At 45.7% G+C, this 20,294-nt stretch overlaps 1 long non-coding RNA gene across 1 annotated transcript; it reads right to left on the bottom strand.

Annotated features, from left to right (window-relative positions):
* Positions 1–17,527: 17,527 nt before the first annotated feature.
* LOC143768770 (uncharacterized) lies at positions 17,528–18,761 on the bottom strand. The gene is made up of 3 exons (XR_013214017.1): positions 18,740–18,761; positions 18,481–18,576; positions 17,528–18,298 (listed from the first exon to the last, which is right to left on the bottom strand). It is a non-coding gene; the product is annotated as an uncharacterized LOC143768770 (long non-coding RNA).
* Between the last annotated feature and the right edge of the window lie 1,533 nt (positions 18,762–20,294).

Here is a 20,294-nt window from a genome sequence, read left to right as displayed (position 1 = left end):
ATCTTCCAGATGTGCCTTTTCTGGGGTGGCTGGGGGCAGATGTTTTTAGCCACGGGGGGCCAATAACCATGGACCCTCTCCTGGCTATTAATATCTGCCCTCAAGTCACTGGCTTTACCATTCTGGCGGAGAAAATTGCGCGGGAGCCCACGCCAATTTTTTCCGCAATTTAACCCTTTATTTTAGCAGCTACAGCGCTGAAATTTTGCACATACACACTACTAACATTAGTAGTGTGGAATATGCAAAAAAAAGGGGGATATGAGATGGTTTACTGTATGTAATCATGTCTCATATCCTGTCGGGTTTGTGAAGGAGAAATGCAAAGCCGGCAATTGAATTACCGGCTTTTCTATAGAACACCGCTGCGTATTTCTCGCAATGCACACGCATGGTCCGTGTGTAATCCGATTTTTTCTCGCACCCATAGACTTGCATTGGCGAGTCTCGGCCGAGATACGCTGACAATCGCAGCATGCTGCGAGTTCCCTCGGATCCGAAATACGGTGGAGAAAATATCAGATGATGGGAGCTGAACCATAGATTAACATTGGGCCGAGTGCTATGCGATTTTTTATCGCATAGCACTCGTCCGTATTACGGTCTAGTGTGACCCCGGCCTACTCCTCAGTATGCTGACAGAAATACAGGTTGCAATAAGAATGTTCACAGCAGGTGAGTGCAATTAAAATGAACACGTGATACAGATACAAACGTGATAAACTCAACAAAGTGAACAAATTTAAAACTGCATAACGATAAGGTTGACAGAGGTAAATATAAATATGAATTTAACCCCTTCCCGACATTTGACGTACCTATCCCGTCGAGGTGGGGTGGGCCCCCATGACCGCCGACGGGATAGTACGTCATACGCGATCGGCCGCGCTCACGGGGGGAGCGCGGCCGATCGCGGCCGGGTGTCGGCTGCATATCGCAGCTGACATCCGGCACTATGTGCCAGGAGCGGTCACGGACCGCCCCCGGCACATTAACCCCCGGCACACCGCGATCAAACATGATCGCGGTGTACCGGCGGTACAGGGAAGCATCGCGCAGGGAGGGGGCTCCCTGCGTGCTTCCCTGAGACGATCGGTACAAGGTGATGTACTCACCTCGTACCGAACGTCTTCTCCCTGCAGGCCCCGGATCCAAAATGGCCGAGGGGCTGTATCCGGGTCCTGCAGGGAGCACTTCCGGGTCAGAGCAGGCTGCAGATGAAAGCTGCAGCCTGCTCCGATGAAAGTATGATCGCCGATCTGATAGAGTGCTGTGCACACTATCAGATCTGCGATCTGTAATGCCCCCTCCTGGGACAAAGTAAAAAAGTAAAAAAAAAAATTTCCACATGTGTAAAAAAAAATAAAAAAATTCCTAAATAAATAATAATAAAAAAAAAAATATTATTCCCATAAATACATTTCTTTATCTAAAAAAAACAAACAAAAACAATAAAAGTACACATATTTAGTATCGCCGCGTCCGTAACGACCCAACCTATAAAACTGGCCCACTAGTTAACCCCTTCAGTAAACACCGTAAGAAAAAAAAAAAAAAACGAGGCAAAAAACAACGCTTTATTACCATACCGCCGAACAAAAAGTGGAATAACACGCGATCAGAAAGACGGATATAAATAACCATGGTACCGCTAAAAACGTCATCTTGTCCCGCAAAAAACGAGCCGCCATACAGCATCATCAGCAAAAAAATAAAAAAGTTATAGTCCTCAGAATAAAGCAATGCCAAAATAATTATTTTTTCTATAAAATAGTTTTTATCGTATAAAAGCGCCAAAACATAAAAAAATGATATAAATGAGGTATCGCTGTAATCGTACTGACCCGACGAATAAAACTGCTTTATCAATTTTACCAAGCGCAGAACGGTATAAACGCCTCTCCCAAAAGAAATTCATGAATAGCTGGTTTTTGGTTATTCTGCCTCACAAAAATCGGAATAAAAAGTGATAAAAAATGGTCACGTGTCCGAAAATGTTACCAATAAAAACGTCAACTCGTCCCGCAAAAAACAAGACCTCACATGACTCTGTGGACCAAAATGTGGAAAAATTATAGGTCTCAAAATGTGGAGACGCAAAAACTTTTTTGCTATAAAAAGCGTCTTTTAGTCTGGTTTCACACTTGCGTTTTTATCTGCATGCGTTTTTTAAAAAAACCACATGTGTGAAAAAATGCATGTAAACGCGGTAAAACGCATGCGTTTTTATAGAAAAACACAAGAAAACAAGAAAAAAACAAAAAACCCTAACCCTACCCCTAACCCTACCCCTAACCTGAAATACGTGGCACTGAAATACGTGGCACTGAAATATACGTTTATATACGTATATACGTATATAAGTGCCACGATATTTCAGTGGCCACGTATTTAAGTGCCACGTATTTAAGTGCCACGTATTTAAGTGCCACGTATTTCAGTGCCACGTATTTACGTGCCACGTATTTACGTGCCACGTATTTTTCAGTGCCTGAAATACGTGGCACTGAAATACGTGGCACTGAAATATCGTGGCACTGAAATATCGTGGCACTGAAATATCGTGGCACTGAAGTATTTACGTGCCATGTATTTTTCAGTGCCTGAAATACGTGGCACTGAAATACGTGGCACTGAAATATCGTGGCACTGAAATACGTGGCACTTAAATACGTGGCACTTAAATACGTGGCTCTTAAATACGTGGCACTTATATACGTGGCACTTATATACGTGGCACTTATGACTGTCAGAAAATGTTCAGTAAACGGTTAGGGGTGAGGTTAGGGGTAGGGTTTCAGGTAGAATTGGGGAGTTTCCACTGTTCAGGCACATCAGGGGCTCTCCAAACGCGACATGGCGTCCAATCTCAATTCCAGCCAATTCTGCGTTGAAAAAGTAAAACAGTGCTCCTTCCCTTCCGAGCTCTCCCGTGCGTCCAAAAAGGGGTTTACCCCAACATATGGGGTATCAGCGTACTAGGGACAAATTGAACAACAACTTCTGGGGTCCAAGTTCTCTTGTTATCCTTGGGAAAATAAAAATTTGGGGGGCTAAAAATCATTTTTGTGGGAAAAAAAATATGTTTTATTTTCACGGCTCTGCGTTGTAAACTGTAGTGAAACACTTGGGGGTTCAAAGTTCTCACAACACATCTAGATAAGTTCCTTGGGAGGTCTAGTTTCCAATATGGGGTCACTTGTGGGGGGTTTGTACTATTTGGGTACATCAGGGGCTCTGCAAATGCAACGTGACGCCTGCAGACCAATCCATTTAAGTCTGCATTCCAAATGGCGCTCCTTCCCTTCCGAGCTCTGTCATGCGCCCAAACAGTGGTTCCCCCCCACATAGGGGGTATCAGCGTACTCAGGACAAATTGGACAACAACTTTTAGGGTCCAATTTATCCTGATACCCTTGTGAAAATACAAAACTGGGGGCTAAATTTCATTTTTGTGAAAAAAAAATAATTTTTATTTTCACGGCTCTGCGTTATAAACTGTAGTGAAACACTTGGGGGTTCAAAGCTCTCAAAACACATCTAGATAAGTTCCTTAGGGGGTCTACTTTCCAAAATGGTGTCACTTGTGGGGGGGTTTAATGTTTAGGCACATCAGGGGCTCTCCAAACGCAACATGGCATCCCATCTTAATTCCAGTCAATTTTGCATTGAAAAGTAAAATAGCGCTTCTTCCCTTCTGAGCTCTGCTATGCGCCCAAACAATGGTTTACACCCACATATGGGGTATCGTCGTACTCAGGACAAATTGCACAACAACTTTTGTGGTCTAATTTCTTCTCTTACCCTTGGGGAAATAAAAAAATGGGGGTGAAAAGATCATTTTTGTGAAAAAATATGATTTTTTATTTTTACGGCTCTGCATTATAAACTTCTGTGAAGCACTTGTTGGGTCAAAGTGCTCAACACACATCTAGATAAGTTCCTTAAGGGGTCTACTTTCCAAAATGGTGTCACTCGTGGGGGGTTTCAATGTTTAGGCACATTAGGGGCTCTCCAAACGCAACATGGCGTCCCATCTCAATTCCAGTCAATTTTGCATTGAAAAGTCAAATGGCGCTCCTTCCCTTCTGAGCTCTGCCCTGCGCCCAAACAATGGTTTACACCCACATATGGGGTATCAGTGTACTCAGGACAAATTGCACAACAATTTTTGGGGTCCAATTTCTTCTCTTACCCTTGGGAAAAAAAATTGGGGGTGAAAAGATCATTTTTGTGAAAAAATATGTTTTTTTATTTTTACGGCTCTGCATTATAAACTTCTGTAAAGCACTTGTTGGGTCAAAGTGCTCACCACACATCTAGATAAGTTCCTTAGGGGGTCTACTTTCCAAAATGGTGTCACTTGTTAGGAGTTTCAATGTTTAGGCACATCAAGGGCTCTCTAAATGCAACATGGCGTCCCATCTCAATTCCATTCAATTTTGCATTGAAAAGTCAAATGGCGCTCCTTTGCTTCCAAGCTCTGCCATGCGCCCAAACTGTGGTTTACCCCCACATATGGGGTATCAGCGTACTCAGGACAAATTGTACAACAACTTTTGGGGTCTATTTTCTCCTGTTACCCTTGGTAAAATAAAACAAATTGGAGCTGAAATAAATTTTGTGTGAAAAAAAGTTAAATGTTCATTTTTATTTAAACATTCCAAAAATTCCTGTGAAACACCTGAAGGGTTAATAAACTTCTTGAAAGTGGTTTTGAGTACCTTGAGGGGTGCAGTTTTTAGAATGGTGTCACACTTGGGTATTTTCTATCATATAGACCCGTCAAAATGACTTCAAATGAGATGTGGTCCCTAAAAAAAAATGGTGTTGTAAAAATGAGAAATTGCTGGTCAACTTTTAACCCTTATAACTCCGTCACAAAAAAAAAATTTTGGTTCCAAAATTGTGCTGATGTAAAGTAGACATGTGGGAAATGTTATTTATTAAGTATTTTGTGTGACATATGTCTGTGATTTAAGGGCATAAAAATTCAAAGTTGGAAAATTGCGAAATTTTCAAAATTTTCGCCAAATATTCGTTTTTTTCACAAATAAACGCAAGTTATATCGAAGAAATTTTACCACTAACATGAAGTACAATATGTCACGAGAAAACAATGTCAGAATCGCCAAGATCCGTTGAAGCGTTCCAGAGTTATAACCTCATAAAGGGACAGTGGTCAGAATTGTAAAAATTGGCCCGGTCATTAACGTGCAAACCACCCTTGGTGGTGAAGGGGTTAAAGAACGTGCAATTTCACAAACCGAATGAGAACATCAAAAAAAAAATAAATAAAGGCCACAAGATGCATTAGTAATGGAGCATGATCTCCTTTCTTAGATTTAACCCTAGAGGGGCTCTGGTATTGAGTCTGAAAATCCAGAAAGCCTCCCTATCGCGCAGTTTCTTTTCCCGATCACCACCGCGTATGTCTTTTGGTATTTGCTCAATGGCAAATGTATTGAGATGCATAGTTTGCCTATTATGATTATTAAAGGGCCACTGTCACCCCCTCCAGCCGTTATAAACTAAAAGAGCCACCTTGTGCAGCAGTAATGCTGCATTCTAACAAGGTGGCTCTTTTAGTTTTTGGTGCATGTATTCCCAAAATAATGCGTTTTATAAATTCTCCAAAATACCTTTCTTTCGCCAGGGAGGCAGGTCCTCACCCCCCTGCTTCAAACTTCAGACTGCAGTCACTCAAATCTTCAGGGGCGCTGGGCGCCGCCCCCTCCGCGCTGTGTTCGCATGAAATCCGGCGCCTGCGCTGTGTAGTACTGTCTGGTGCAGGCGCAGTGAGCTCTGGCCGTCTGACGTCACAGCCAGGCTTGCAGACTGCGCCTGTGCGGCCGCCCTGCTTGTGAATCCCAGCCCCGCACTGTGCATAATGCATAACACACTGCAGGGCTGGGATTGACAAGCTGGGTGGCCGCACAGGCGCTGGAGGGGGTGACAGTGGCCCTTTAATAGAGTGGTTAGATACATTGGAAACATATCGGAGTGTGGGATGTACTATATCATAAAGGTGTTCCCTGAATCTTTCTCTGAACTTCCTAATAGTAGATCCAACATAGAACAATTTGCATTCAGTACATTCTACAATGTAAACCACATGATCAGAATTAAAATTAAGAAATTTTTTTATGGAAAAAGTGGTTACATCTTGTGAACAATTAAAATGTGCGGTTATTTTCATGTAAGTACAAGTTTTGCAAGAGTGCGAACCGCACTTGAAACAGCCTGTGATGGACAGCCAATCTGCATGATTTTTGTTTTTTTGGAATGTAAAAAACTGGGCGATAAAGCATTCCCCAAAGTGGGGGCTCGTCTTGATACAATTCTGATGCCGTCTTTCAAGATAGAATCCATGATATGGTCATCTCTAAGTAAATTTAGATTGCGTGTGACAATTTGAGAGACAGATTTGAAAAAAGTGCTATAAGTAAGAACCAGCACAGGCTGTGCCGAGGACGCATTGCGAAGGGAATTTGTGTTAGACGCAGTATCTATTTGAGTGCTGTCAAGAATCCAGCACCGCCGCCACCAATATGTCACGATTCACACCGTGACCGTCACCCCTACGTCACGGATCGGGGTGACTTTAGGCCAACAGACGGCTATCACATGTGCAGGGGGCTTATCTTAGTTATCCCTCCACTCCACAATGTGATGAAAAAACACACACAAGTCTATTGACCTCTTAGTTTACAGCAGGGGCTTATTTTAGGTATCCCACTGCTCTTCAATATACCGCGAACTGCAGGGGTTTATGTATATCCCACTTACAGTTTTATCCATAAAAAAATTTCTTAATTGTAATTCTGATCATGTGGTTTACATTGTAGAATGTACTGAATGCAAATTGTTCTATGTTGGATCTACTATTAGGAAGTTCAGAGAAAGATTCAGGGAACACCTTTATGATATAGTACATCCCACACTCCGATATGTTTCCAATGTATCTAACCACTTTATTAATAATCATAATAGGCAAACTATGCATCTCAAGACATTTGCCATTGAGCAAATACCAAAAGACATACGCGGTGGTGATCGGGAAAAGAAACTGCGTGATAGGGAGATTTTCTGGATTTTCAGACTCAATACCAGAGCCCCTCTAGGGTTAAATCTAAGAAAGGAGATCATGCTCCATTACTAATGCATCTTGTGGCCTTTTTTTAATTTTTTTATGTTCTCATTCTGTTTGTGAAATTGCACGTTCTTTATATTCATATTTATATTTATATTTACCTCTGTCAACCTTATCGTTATGCAGTTTTAAATTTGTTCACTTTGTTGAGTTTATCACGTTTGTATCTGTATCACGTGTTCATTTTAATTGCATTCACCTGCTGTGAACATTCTTATTGCAACCTGTGTTTCTGTCAGCATACTGAGGAGTAAGGGCACACCTGTTGCTCAAAACGCGTCCTTTCAGGTGCTGGTTGCTCTCTGTTACCCACCATGCCGGTCATGTCTCAGCAGCATTTTAATGTGATCTAATAAAGTTTCTACATTTTATCCCTGGAGCTGGATCCACATCTTCTTTTTCTACACGTCAACCAGTGTTGTGGCAGCAACACTTTGTTTCCGTGCTCGGACTGATACTTACCACATTGCACAGATGAACTAAGGATGAGCTGAAATATACCTTTTTTTTCTGTGTACAGTAATAAAGACCCTGAGTCCCCCATGCACAGTAATAAAGACCCCTGAATCCATCATGTACAATAATAATGTCCCGAGTCCCCCATGTACAGTAATAATGTCCGATAAGTCCCACATGTACAGTAATAAAGTCCCTTGCAGTCCATGTACAGTAATAAAGACCCTGAGTCCTCCATGTACAGTAATAATGTCCCCTGAGTCCCCCACGTACAGTAATAATGTCCCCTGAGTCCTCCATGTACAGCAATAGTGTCCCCTGAGTTCCCATGTACAGTAATAAAGACCCTGAGTCCCCCATGCATACTAATCTCCCGAGTCCCGCATGTACAGTAATAAAGTCCCTGAGTCCCCCATGTACAGTAATAATGTCCCCTATGTACAGTAATAAAGTCCCGAGTCCATCATGCACAGTAATAATGTCCCCTGAGTCCTCCTTGTACATTAATAATGTCTTCTCCGTCCCTCCATGTACAGTAATAAAGTCACTGAGTCCCCCAAGTACAGTAAAGACCCTGAGTCCCACATGCACAGTAATGTCCCCTGAGTCCCCCATGTAGAGTAATAATGTCCCGAGTCCCCCATGTACAGTAATAAAGTCCCCTGAGTCCCCCATGCACAGTAAAGACCCTGAGTCCCACATGCACAGTAATGTCCCCTGAGTCCCCCATGTACAGTAATAAAGTCCCCTGAGTCCCCCATGTAGAGTAATAAAGTCCCCTGAGTCCCCCATGTACAGTAATAAAGTCCCCCGAGTCCCCCATGTACAGTAATAAAGTCCCCTGAGTCCCTCCATGTACAGTAATAAAGTCCCCTGAGTCTCCCATGTACAGTAATGTCACCTGAGTCCCTCCATGCACAGTAATAATATCACAAGTCCCCCCAGTCACCCCATGTATAGTAATAATGTCCCCTGACTCCCTCATTTATAGTAATAATGTCCCATGGCTCCCCAATGTACAGTAATAATGCCCCATTATTCCCCCCATGCAGGTATGGACTGGGGCAGAAATTCAGTCCTGGCATTTGAAATCACACAGGCCCATGTTGTCCCCGTCCCCATGAACCAGATGGGATATATTACTAATATCACCCTGGATGGAGGAAAGGAAGATTTTCTACAAGACCAATATTTCTAATGATACCCGTGGCTGCTGGGGTAAGTCACTTGTGCTCTTTGTGCTCCATCACAACTCTTAACAGTATGGGTGTCTTGAGAATACTGATTCTGTTAACAACGTAGCAGACAAGGCAGCCCATGACTAGACAGGCCCTTCTGGCATTTGCTAGAATTGTCAGATGGCCAGACCAGCCCTGACCCCATGTACAGTAATTATGTCCCCTGAGTCCCTCCATATGCAGTAATAATGTCCCCTGAGTCCCCCATGTACAGTAATTATGTACCCTGAATTCCCCCCCATGTACAGCAATAATGTCCCCTGATTCCCCCATTTATAGTAATAAAGTCCCTGAATACCCCATATAAAGTAAAAAAGTCCCCTGAGTCTTCACTATGAGGCAGTGACCGGTGTTATATGCGAGGGTCGCTATGTGTCTCCCAGGATGTGGAAAGAAGCATATGGCGGCTGTGGGAGTGCATTGCAGTCACAGGTATAGCTGTGTCTGCAATGCGAAATTAAAGTGAGTATTGGTCTTGGGCATGCTAGGTGTCCAGGGCAGATATAAGAAAACCTGTTCTGGGCTTTTATTTTTTAAATGGACTACAGGATGGTAGTGGGGCAGTCCGTTTCCTCCCCCGGCCTGGGTTTTCCATGTGGCCTAAGGCCACAGGTTCCTTGTGAAAAAAAACCCTGTGTCATGGCTCTGGATGGGATTTCCTTCCCTGTTCTGGGATTGGTGTGGTTAACCCTTCTTGGCCTCCCTTTGGTTTTGGGAGGGCTATTTAAGTCCACAATTGGGACTGGCTCCTTGTCAGTTATACTTCCGTTCTCGGACTGGGCAGCTGACTCTGGTGGATACTCATATACCGTTTTGCTCCTCTGTGTGTTTGACCCGTGTATTACTCGGCCTGTCTCCAGTTCTGTATTTGCCTCGTGATTTGCTACTTCTGTTAGTTTGTCTGGTTCTGACCCCTTGGCTCTGTTACTGATCCCCCTTTATTCTCTGTCCCTGGTTACCGCACTCTTGTCTGGCTACTGACTTTGGCTTTGTACCTCACTACTCTCCTGTCTCGCTCAATTTGTCCCACACTGTCCTCCTGTTACTGACCTCGGCTTTTCTGACACTTCTCCTGGCTCTGCTGGTTCTTATTTTCAGTTCCGCTCTTCCCGGTGTGTCCGGGAATTACTACCCATCATAGGACCATCCCACAGGTCCCGTGCCTCGCTCGGACCTTCGCTGGTGCTGCGCCTTCCGCCACATCTACACACTACCTGTCGTAGGACCTTCTCGCAGGTCACGTGCCTCACCAGGTCCTTCCCTGGAGCAACGCTTTCCTCCATCTCTGCACACTGTTGCTTCTGTCTGCAGTTTCATTCTGCTCTCTTCCTGTCCCTCTGTAGTGTGTACTTGCTGCACACACTAGCTGCTCCCTTACACCATGCAGGAAAGGGTTGGGTGTGTCAGTTTGGTTTTGGATGCACGCAGAGCAGAAGGCTCTGCAGAGCTCAACCTGTATGAGGCAACACAGAACCTAAGCAGAGCCAAAAGGCCTGGCACCCCTCGGCGTACATGGTGGTGCAGTCGTCCACAGTAACAGGTCCCGGTTACAGACTATTCTGTTTCCCACTGCAATCCGGAGGATCCTATTTACTTTGTTCTGTTTGTGAGTATGCTGACCATTAAAAGAAACTTTGCTTTTGAACTTTTCCAGCGTCACTACACCAACCCCGCTGCACTACATATGGTTGGAGAATGTGGGTAGTATGAACTGAGGCATACCCCAAAGCGTGCTGCATGTCAGTAATTAAGCCTGCAACACTTCAGCTCAAGCCTTCTGACAAAATGGAGGAGCTTTTGGAGCAGTTGGTCCTCACTCATCAGCGGCAACAAGAGCAGCACCAGCAGCAGATGCAGTTTCAGCGGCAGCAGCCGGAACAGCAACAACGGCAGCAGCAGCTGCAGTTTCAGCACCAACAAGAGTGATGGCAGCAGGAGGTGCAGCAACGGCAGCACCAATTGCAGCAGACAAATAACCTGTTCATGAAGCAGATCACAGCTATGCGAAAGGCGGCCCCACCAGAAACCTCAATCCATTCGGAGGCTCTTTATAAAGTTCGGTCAGCCTTAAGGAAGAGGAGTCCAGAGGACAACTTCGATACCTTCCTCACCGTCTTTGAGCACACAGCAGAGCGGGATAGCTGGCCGATGACCCAGTTGGCAGACGTGGTGGCCCCCTTTCTGACAGGAGATGAACAGAAAGCCTACCTGGACCTCAGTCAAGACAATGTGATGCCCTGGACTATGAGAAGCTGAAAGGTGAGATCCTTGCCCGACTGGGGGTTAATACCCATGTGCGGGCTCAACGGGTATTCCAGTGGTCTTTTCTGGAGTCGCGTCCCGCCAGGTCTCAGGCATATGGCTTGCTGCAGCTGGTTGGACTGGTTGAGCTGTATACAGCCATTCAGGACTTTATATGGGACACTGCTCCACTTCGGTTGTCACGTAAGGCCCTGCCAGCTCAGGAGCCTGGGAAAAGTCCACGACCCTCCACTGGGGCCAATCTGGACTAAGCCCGTACTGAGTGGGTATCCTGAAAGGAGAATGACAACAGATCCGTGTCCCCTAAATCGGCCCCAAGGTCGCCTCGTGCCACAGCTATTAAGTGTTGGTGGTGCCAAGGGCCCAGATATGTGGCTGCCAACTGCCCCCTAACAACTGTACCCATGGACTGTGGGTATACTTGCCAAGTGTCTATGCACACCCCGCCCGTCTGCACCGCAACTACAGACATCGCCAGCAGCGAGCCCCAAATGTGCCAGGTACTTATCAATGGGAACCAGATGGAGATTCTTTTGGACTTGGGGAGCTTAGTGACTCTGGTCCATGGGTCCCTTGTTGCTGGGGACAACCCCAATGGGTGTAAAATGGGGGTGGTATGTATCCATGGGGATCTCAGAGAGTACCCGACCACGGAGGTTACTTTTCCCACACCGTGTGGAGAAATCAATCATGTGGTGGGAGTGATTAAGACCCTTCCATATGGGACTGTGTTGAGAAGAGACTTGCCCCTATTCTGGTCCCCGTGGGAGACCAGGGTTAACCCTTCCAAGGTAAATGTCATTCCAGGTGCGGAACCCGAAGATCCCGAGTCAGGGATACCTGCCATAGGGGTCGCCAACCTTGGGACAGAGTGTAACCCCCAATAGGTTCCCCTAGAGGTATTGGCAGGAGAGGTTGGGGAGACCCCACCGATCACTGAGCTGGAGGTGTCCCCTGTCCCTGGTAAGTTTGCCCAGACACGAGGAAGGGTGATTGAAATTAATGGAGTAGCTCAGCAACCCAGTGCTCAGACAGTTTTTCCCCGCATGGCTATCCACCAGGAGTTGTTATACCGGGTGGATAAAGTCCGGGATGAGGTGGTGGAACAGCTGGTGGTGCCCCAATCTTACCGTCGGGTGGTGCTCGACATGGCTCACACCCACCTGCTAGGAGGGCACTTGGGGCCCAAAAAGATGCAGAAGCGCATTCTGCAGTGGTTTTTTGGCCTGGGGTCTACGCGGAGGTCCAGAGGTACTGTGACACATGTCCAGAGTGCGAACTATTCTCTCCCACCATGAACTACCGGAGTCTATTGGTGCCTCTGCCCATCATAGAGGTACCATTTGAGCAGTTAGCAATGGATTTGGTAGGCCCCAGAGTGAAATCTGACCAGGGCCACCAACATATTCTGGTCATAATGGACTATGCCACGCGGTACCCAGAAGGGATACCTGTAACAGAGTGCCACCCCAGCCTGTACACATGGACCATACTTTAATCAGGCTTACATTAGCATTCCTTGCCCTGTATCTGGTGGGGGCATGCTTGTCTTTGTTCCCCTCTGCAGGGGGCATCTACAGTACACAAACCTGTAGAGAGACTGCAGACCGGGTTTCTGGAACTTTCTTATTCCTTGGAGCTATGTTTAAGGGGGTGGGTGTTGGAATCAGCCCCTTTGTTGGGCAGAGATACTAAGAGTGGTAGGACAACAAGCCACATCTTCTGTTAGACGATGCTGTGTGCTTTGAAGGACAAGGATCTGCAGCTGCAGCTGGATCCTGGTATCATGTATGGAGATTGAAGATCATTTTGCCATATGGAATTGTGATGTCTCACCACCCTACTGGATTTAAGGACTGAATCTGAACACTGTTGTTGTGAGGTGACTCGCGAAGGGCTGGGATCTTGGGCTGAGGCGAGATCCCTGTGACCGTGTATACTGTTGGAAGCTGCCACGTGGGACTGTTCATCTGCTGAATCTATTGAATTCACTCAAGGACTATTGCTATTTCCCTGGTGTCGGATTACAGGGTGGTGCCCCTGGATCTACTCCCTTTCTGTGGACTCATTGTGGACTCATTGTGGATGCTGCAGAATTACTTTCATTTGCGTTGTCCCAGTTTCCTGTTCCAATAAATCTTGTTGGATTGTTTATCGGCCTGGTGTCTCTTTCTGCTCAGTCAAATACCCCATCACAAACTGGTGGCAAGCAGTGGGGTCAGAGCAGAGGGAATGGAGGACAGCGGCCCATCAATGTCTGGAACCGGAACCTCAGGATACAGGAACTGGACTGTGGGGAGTTTACAAACAAAGGCCCGTGAATTAGGAGTCTGCTATAAAGGACTGACCAAGGAACAACTAATTAAGACTTTGGAAGGAGCTTACCTGCAAGATGGAACCGAAGAAGGATTCCCACAGCAAAGGGAGGAAAGACAGGAGCTGCAGATAAATACCCCAAAAAGTCAGTGGGTTGTGTGGTACGAGGAGGAGATGGCATTGCTTGGGCTTGAGACCACAATAGAAGATAAGAGGGAGGCCATTCGAACAGCTAAGGAGAGACAGCGCATGGTGGAAGCAGCTAGAAGCTCCAGACAGACTGTTACCACAGCATCAACCATGAGGGAATTTCCAAGGGTGTCCCGTAAGGACTTTAAGCCATTTAACGAGGCTGCAGGCGACATTGAGGGCTTCTTCCAGGACTTCGAACATCAATGTCGATTAATGGAAGTCCCAGAAAGCGAGCGAGTCAGACATCTGGTGGGGCTCTTAGATGGTGGAGCTGCCGAAGCCTACAGAGCTATGGATCCCCGGTGGTGCAGTGAGTATGAGGAGGTAAAATAGGCCATTCTTGAACATTATGCTGTAACTCCAGGCACTTACAGAGCGCAGTTCCGCTCCTTAGCCTGTGAGGGGGAAGTGTCTTTCAAGATATTTGCCCACAGGCTTAAACAAGTGTGTCACCGCTGGCTGGAGGGAGAGGGGGCCTTAACTTGGGAGGCCTTCCTCCAGGTCATCCTAAAAGAACAGTTCTATACCCAAACGATAGAGAAAACCAATGACAGTGGAGCAAGCTGCTGCTTTAGCTGATCTCACCATCAAGCCTCAGTGGAAAAATTTACTGGTAGATGGAGTAAAAGCTACCAACACACCACCACCAGTGGTCTCTTGTCCTTCAGTCCCCAAAGTTTGCTGTCCCACTAGACCACCACCTCATGTTGATACCCATGTGACTCACCTTCCAGCTAATCCTGCCTCTTCCTCTGAAATTCTGCAAGGAGAGTAAGTAGTAGAGCGCAGGTGTTATGGATGTGGGCATCCCGGGCATCTGCAGGCCACATGCCTAGCTATACAGTGGAGAAATCGGTCTCAACCCCAACAACCACCTCATGCACCGTCACATAGATATCAGCCTCCAGGTTCCCTTACCTCCATCCCCAGAGTACACATGGGAAGGAGTGCTATACAGCGCAGCTGTTACCGATGTGGGCAGACTGGGCATCTGCAAGACACCTGCCCTCAGGGTCGATTGAGGATTGACCCTGCACCAAATTGGCCTATCAATTATTTACAACCAAACACAATGGAAGAAGAGGTGCAACCCCTACAAATTGATTTGCATAATAGCTCTGAAACCCATGTTCGACCATTAGGGGTTTATGGGGTGCGGGCCACAGCCACAAGTTCCTTTAATCCGCAAAGAAAGCACTTACAGGAGGTCATGCTAGATGGTCGGAGAGTTCTTGGTTTTTGTGACTCTGGGGCATTTCTCACTATAGCTGATCCCAGAGTGGTTCGGCCAGAGGCAATACAGCATGGACCTGGGAATACCATTGAATTAGCTGGAGGCCAATGGAAGAATATCCCAAAAGCAAGTGTAGAACTGGACTTTGGCTTTGGGGTCAAGCAATGCGTGGTTGGGGTGATGAGGGGCCTGCCTGCAGATATTGTCTTAGGAAATGGTGTGGGAGAGCTACAATGTCGATTTGTGGGTGCAGGAAGCAGAGTTTAAGTCAAAAAGGATGTAAAATGGAGCCCGCCTTTAAACCTACAACTGCACCATACCATAAAGATGAGCCAGTCGACACAATTGCTAATGGATTGTCCAACCAGGAGCCATGAGCTGTCGGCCATATTTACGTGTACTTGACAAGCGACCTGTTGAGGTCACTAGTATGTACACTACTTGAGGGGGGGAAGGGGTTGTAACAGAGTGTCACCCCAGCCTGTACACATGGACCATACTTTAATCAGGCTTACATTAGCATTCCTTGCCCTGTATCTGGTGGGGGCATACTTGACTTTGTTCCCTCTGCAGGGGGCGTCTACAGTACACAAACCTGTAGAGACTGCAGACAGGGTTTCTGGAACTTTCTTATTCCTTGGAGCTATGTTTAAGGGGGTGGGTGTTGGGATCAGCCCCTTTGTTGGGCAGAGATTTTAAGAGTGTTAGGACAACAAGCCACATCTTCTGTTAGTCGATGCTGTGTGCTTTGAAGGACAAGGATCTGCAGCTGCAGCTGGATCCTGGTATCATGTATGGAGATTGAAGATCATTTTGCCACATGGAATTGTGATGTCTCACCACACTACTGGATTTAAGGACTGAATCTGAAGATTGTTACATAGTTACATAGTTATTAAGGTTGAAGGAAGACTTTAAGTCCATCTAGTTCAACTGTTGTTGTGAGGGGACTAGCGAAGGGCTGGGATCTTAGGCTGAGGTGAGATCCCTGTGACCATGTATACTGTTGGAAGCTGCCATGTGGGACTGTTCATCTGCTGGATCTATTGAATTCACTCAAGGACTATTGCTATTTCCCTGGCGTCGGATTGCCAGGTGGCGCCCCCAGATCTACTCCCTTTCTGTGGACTCATTGTGGACACTGCAGAATTACTTACATTTGCGTTGTCCCAGTTTACAGTTCCAATAAATCTTGTTGGATTGTTTATCGGCCTGGTGTATTTTTCTGCTCTGTCGAATACCCCGTCACAATACCACTTTGTGACACCTTGGACAAACTAATCACCCCCGAGCTGTTTACAATGTTTTGTCACCTTGGGCTGCCAAAGGATATCCTTACCAATCAGGGGACTCCTTTTATGTCCAAGGTGACCAGGGAGCTATGTAAGCTGCTCCAGATCAAACAACTACGTACATCGGTGTACCATCCACAAACCGATGGGTTGGTGGAGAGGTCTAATAAGACCTTCAAAGCCATGCTCAAGAAGGTGGTAGCCAAGGATGGGAGGGATAGGGACAGGAGGGATTGGGACATGTTATTGCCCTATCTGATGTTCGCTATCCGCGAGGTATCGCAGGCGTCCACGGGGTTTTCACCCTTCGAGCTATTGTATGGCAGGCATCCGAGAGGACTGCTGGAAGTAGCCAAGGAGACGTGGGAACAGGAGCCCACTCCCACTAAAGTGGGGAAAAAAAGTACTTAGTCAGCAACCAATTGTGCAAGTTCTCCCACTTAAAAAGATGAGAAAGGCCTGTAATTGACATAGTTAGACCACAACTATGAGGTCAAAATGAGAAAACAAATCCAGAAAATCACCTTGTCTGATTTGGTAAGATTTATTTTGCAAATTATGGCAGAAAATAAGTATTTGGTCACCTGAAAACATGCAAGATTTCTGGCTCTCACAGACCTGTAACTTCTTCTTTAAGAGGCTCCTCTGTCCTCCACTCATTACCTGTAGTAATGGCACCTGTTTGAACTTATCAGTATAAAAGATACCTGTCCACAACCTCACACAGCCACACTCGAAGCCCCACTATGGTGAAGACCAGAGAGCTGTCGAAGGACACCAGAAACAAAATTGTAGCCCTGCACCAGGCTGGGAAGACTGAATCTGCAATAGGCAAGCAGCTTGGTGTGATGAAATCAACTGTGGGAGCAATAATAAGAAAATGGAAGACATACAAGACTACTGATAATCTCCTGCGATCTGGGGATCCACAGAAGATCTCACCCCACTTGGTCAAAATGACTACAAGAACTGTGAGCAAAAATCCCAAAACCACACGGGGGGGACCTAGTAAATGACCTGCATAGAGCTGGGATCACCGTAACAAAGGCTACCATCAATAACACACTACGCCACCAGGGACTCAGATCCTGCAGTGCCAGATGTGTCCCCATACTTAAGCCAGTACATGTCCTGGACTCCTGGCCTGTCTGAAGTTTTAGGATTTGGATTATCCAGAAGAGTATTTGGAGAAAGTCATATGGTCTGATGAAACCAAAGTGGAACTGTTTGGTAGAAAGAAAACTCGTTGTGTTTGGAGGAGACAGAATGCTGAATTGTATCCAAATGTAATAAGAATATGCTAACGTTCTATGGAGACCGATGACTTGGGTCAGAATGATTACAAACACGGTATATCACAGTTCAGTATATATATTTTAGAAAGATGAACTTCAGATGACTGATGTAAACTGCGGCTTTACAGATAAGCAAGTAATAAACATTTTCAAGAATATGTAGATGTTAGTAGTACAGACCGAGGATGCGAGTACAAGTCTAGCAATGCAGAATCCAGAGGCCAGAGCCCAGGCTAGCTCCTAGTAGGGAGCAGACCACAGCAGAGGTGTGTACAGAGCAGGTGTAGAGCAACAGAGTCTTTCCGGTGGTACGTAGATCCAGAAGCAAGTGGGGTATCCCGAAGAATAGAAGAAACAAGCAGGTTGCAAGTCCTTGAGCTTGGCAGCAAGTGAGGTACAAGATACACAAGCAAGGTATAGTGTGCAGAGTTCCTTTATATATGCAGCAGACAGGAAACAAGGAGTATCAGACAGGAAACAAGATGGCCCCCATGAAGTCAGCCACTCCATTTTGGGTAAGGGCAGAATCCAACAGAACTAAGGGCAAGAACAGACAAAAACAGGTACGCAGTCCCAGTCCTTACATTACTCTCCTCTTTAAAGATGTTGTCTGGGCGTTCTTATATCTGGTTTATTGGGGTATCTGATGTGGAACTGTCTGATCAGACAAGGAGCATGAATATTTTCCAGAGGGTCCCAGGAATTCTCCTCAGATGAGTACCCTTGCCATTTTACCAGATACTGAAGTCGTCCCCTATGAATCCGAGAATCGATGATCTTCTCCACGATGAATTCCTCCTGCCCGTCAATGAGAATTGGATCAGGAGGAGCAGATGTGCGCCCGAATAAAGGATTTGCCACTACCGGTTTAAGCAGGGAAACATGAAAGACAGGATGTATTTTTAAAGAATTAGGCAACTTGAGTCGGCAGGCTACAGAACTCACTATGCTACTGATCTTGTATGGACCAACATATTTTTGCCCCAGTTTAGATGTTGGAACTCTGAATTTCAAGTTCTTTGTTGAGAGCCATGTCTCCTACCTTGTATGTGGGTACTGGTTTACGGAATCTGTCTACTGCCTTCTTGTATCTTTCTTGTGCTGTGGCCAGCGTCTGCTTCAGAACTTCCAGATTCTGCTGCAGAGATTAAATACAATCGGCTATCGCAGGTACAGACATGTCTATCGGAAGTTGAGGAAGAATGCTGGGATGATATCCCTTATTAGCAAAAAGTGGAGACATTTTGGTGGATGCACTCTGAGTTATTGTACGTGAATTCAGCCAGCGGAAGCAAACTCACCCAGTCATCTTGTAAGTGACACACATAGCAACGCAGATACTGCTCCAAAGTTTGATTGGCCCGTTCAGTTTGGCCGTTAGACTGCGGATGGAAAGCAGATGACAAATTTACCATGATGTCCAGAGCAGCACAAAAATTTTGCCAAAATTTAGAAGTAAATTGGACCCCTCGATCAGATATTACTTCATCTGGGACTCCATGTAATCGAAAAATATTTTGTATGATAAGATCCACCGTCTGTTTGGCCGTCAGTAACCCGGTACAGGGACTGAAATGAGCAGCTTTGGTTAATCGGTCAACTACTACTAGTATCGTGTAGGCAATCGTGGGATGTAGGCAACTCTACGATAAAGTCCATTGAGATAAACCCCCAGGGACGAGATAGGATAGGAAGAGGTTACAATAGTCCAGTAGGTGAGGAGGGAGGAACTTTTGATCTGGCACATACCTCACATGACGACCCGTACAGTCGCACATCTTTCTGGAGAGTTGGCCACCAAAAGAAACGAGACACAAATTCTTGAGTTTTCTGAATTCCTCTATGACCGGCGATCTTAGAGTCATGCATTAGTTTCAATACTCTTAATTTCAACCAAAGGCCGTTTTTAAAGGTTAAATTTACCTGATTAGATGGTTGAATCAGAAGCGAATCTGTGGCATAGGCCTCCTTAATATCCTTTACTAGATCTTGATTATGCAGCACACTTACAAAGTTTTATTCTGATAGTATGGTTCTTGAAGGCGAAGCTGAGGTTACGTCATCCGAATGAATCCTGGACAGAGCGTCGGCCTTCCCATTTCGAGAGCCTGGTCTATAGGAAATAATGAAATCAAATCGGTTAAGAAACAGATTCCACCGAGCTTTTCTGGGTTTTAGACACCTTGCCGACCTCATGAATTCAAGATTTCGGTGATCCGTGAGCACAACAGTCTGTTGAGATGCCCCCTGTAGCAGATGTCTCCATTCTTTAAATGCAGTTATAATCGCCAACAACTCTTTATTCCCAACATCGTAATTCTTTTCTGTAGGTGACAACTTTTGGAAGAGAAAAGCACAAGGGTGTTGAAGATCTTTCTCACCTGTTCTGGCCCCTATAGCACAGTCCGAGGCGTCCACTTCCACTATGAAGGCCCGATCTGGGTCTGGATGCACGAGAATAAGGGCCGAAGTAAATTTAGCCTTCAATTTAGAAAATGCTAGATGTGCCTGTGGTGACCAAAAAAACGACGTCTTCTTCCGAGTCAATTGAGTAATGGGCGCGATGATCTCCAAAAAGTTTTTAATGAACCGCCTGTAAAAATTGGCGAACCCAATGAATCGTTGGACCTCCTTCACAGACCTGGGAATTTGCCACTCTTCAATAGCTTGCGTCTTGCTCGCATCCATGCTGAGGCCCTGGGGAGAAATAACATAGCCCAGAAACTGTATTTCCGTTTTGTGAAACTCACATTTCTCCAGTTTAATATATAAATGATTCTGCCATAAACGATCCAGAACCATTCTCATGTGCCACTGGTGATCCTCGATATTGCTGGAAAAAATTAAAATGTCATT

Source organism: Ranitomeya variabilis, chromosome 4, assembly GCF_051348905.1.
Source record: "Ranitomeya variabilis isolate aRanVar5 chromosome 4, aRanVar5.hap1, whole genome shotgun sequence".
NCBI lineage: Eukaryota > Metazoa > Chordata > Amphibia > Anura > Dendrobatidae > Ranitomeya > Ranitomeya variabilis.
This window is presented reverse-complemented; position numbering and strand designations above follow the sequence as displayed.